Here is a 1,749-nt window from a genome sequence, read left to right as displayed (position 1 = left end):
CTACCACCCACAGCGGCTGAGGATGGAAGCGCCGAGATGGCGCCGGGCCGGAGGAGGTAAGGCTCTGAGAGAGCCTGGTTAGCCCGCGCTCCCCCGGCGTGTTGGGTAGCTTTATCCGCCTTTTCATGAAACGATAGTACTCTTTTCTGTAGTAGTTTGCTCCAGCGCTTTGTTGCTGTTAAGAAATAGGGCTTAATATTAAAACTGTAAAAGCTCGGGCCCCGCTCGGACTTCAGAGCTGCCCACCTCAGCGGTGTTTCCTCGGTTTCTGAGGAGAGGTGCCAGGGGAGCGGGAGGGCGCACGGTAACGCGCGTCTTCCCGCCCCGGGTGGCCTCCTGCCGCCTCAGCCCCTGTTTTTGACGTTTTTCCTACCTCCTGTGAGGCCGTTGGGAGGCACTTGTGTCAAATAACCACAATTTAGTACTGGCACAGGCACCGTTTGTGCATCTGAAAAACTCCTCCCTTAACGTAGCGTGGCATGAAATTCAGCTTAAAGCTAATAAAATCGTACGTAAAGAGGTAACCGCAGCTAAACGCCCGCCCTCCGATTTTCAGACTCGAGGACGGGAGGGCAGCTACGTGCTCAGCCCGAGCGCTTCTTTCCCGGGGAAGGTGGAGGCCGGTGGGCAGGGAAATGCCGCCATCCTGTGGTACCCGCAGCGCCCGAAGCCGGCAGCTGACCGGAGGCAGCAGGGCAAAAGCAATACCCTGCTGTGTTCTCAGGGGAGGCCCTGGTTCTTACACAGTATCGCGTGTGGTTTTTACACAGGCACAACTGCCCGCATTAACTGTCGTCGTGTGTGGTTACGAGGACTTTCTGTAGGTGTGGTAGAGGTTTAGATGTGTTCCTCGTGGGTGCTGTTGCCATGGCACGCGCAGGGCAGCGTGGTAGGTGGCCTGCTTCTTCTCAAATGGTGTGAATGCTTAAAATCCAAGACCGCCGTAAAGAAACCCATCTGTTGGTACCGGAGAATGGAAATCTCAGTCTGGTTTGTAGCTCCAGGATGTTTTTATGTATTCAAACTTGCAGGTTAGACCATAATTATGTCTCCTTGCCCATATAATCAAAGGCACGCTTATTAAAAGAGGGAGCTGCCAGAGCTGATCTGTTATGTGCATATTGCATACTTAGTACTCGGTGTGCTCTGCAGCTCCATTAATGATGTCAGTATTAAAAAGCAAACAATATGTAGCAAGGACAAAGTGGCTTTGTTATATAAATAGGTGTCTGAAAGCTAGGCCTTTGCCAAGCAGTGTAAATTTACTCTCTTCTTTTTAAAGCTTCTTCCATTTGAGTCAGTATTTTTTGTGTTTATTTTTATCTGTTCAGAGGAGCTTGGACCCGGTTTTTGGTTCAAAGAGGGATGTTCTTTGGTTTTGCGTTTGTTTAAGGCATGGCAAGGCACAGCAGGGTCAACAATGACTTTGCCAAAACAGGAGCGATGCCAAATAAATTTGGCCTGATCTGCTTTGAAAGCAAAAAATCAATAGGGAAATTATACCGGGCAGGGCGGTGCTGGAGGAGGGAGGCTATTCGTTAAGCCTGAATTTACCCACAAGGTATTTAAAAAAAAAAAACAGCGGCAGCCAGCTAGCTGTCACTGCACCCCGCGGTTTAGAATGTCAGGGGCTCTTGGCCGAGCCCCCCCCGGGCCGGCTGTCGTTTCGTCGGGGCTTAGCACAAACGGGTCGGCTCCGGCAGCAGAACGAAGCCACGGGGCATCGCGGGCCGCGTCCGTGCTCCCGGG

This window comes from Aptenodytes forsteri, unplaced genomic scaffold (assembly GCF_000699145.1).
Source record: "Aptenodytes forsteri isolate BGI_AS27 unplaced genomic scaffold, ASM69914v1 Scaffold153, whole genome shotgun sequence".
Taxonomy (NCBI): Eukaryota; Metazoa; Chordata; class Aves; order Sphenisciformes; family Spheniscidae; genus Aptenodytes; species Aptenodytes forsteri.
This window is presented reverse-complemented; position numbering follows the sequence as displayed.